Raw genomic sequence first — 339 nt, 5'->3', positions numbered from 1 at the left:
GCGCTTTCCCCCACCCCGCTCCCGCCGCCTTTATAAGCGGCGCCGCCCGCCCCCCTCGGCGGGCTGGCTCGGCACGGCTCTGCCCGGCACGGCTCGGCTGCGCTCTGCCCGGCACGGCACGGCCCGGCACGGCCCGCCCCGCCTAGCGCCGCCCGCCGGCACTGCAGCCCCGCCACTGCTGCCACGAGTTGGCCGGTCTCAGCCCCGACGGCAGCGGGGGCGGCCCCGGGAGCTGCGCGCTGCGGCCCTGGGGTGCGGGGTAGCGAGCCCGGACCCCGCAGCCCCCCCGGATCCCGCCGCTGGCAGAAAGGGTAGCACGGGGGAAAAGCTATCGTAAAA

This window comes from Falco rusticolus, chromosome 15, assembly GCF_015220075.1.
Source record: "Falco rusticolus isolate bFalRus1 chromosome 15, bFalRus1.pri, whole genome shotgun sequence".
NCBI lineage: Eukaryota > Metazoa > Chordata > Aves > Falconiformes > Falconidae > Falco > Falco rusticolus.
Note: the sequence above shows the minus strand (reverse complement) of the source record.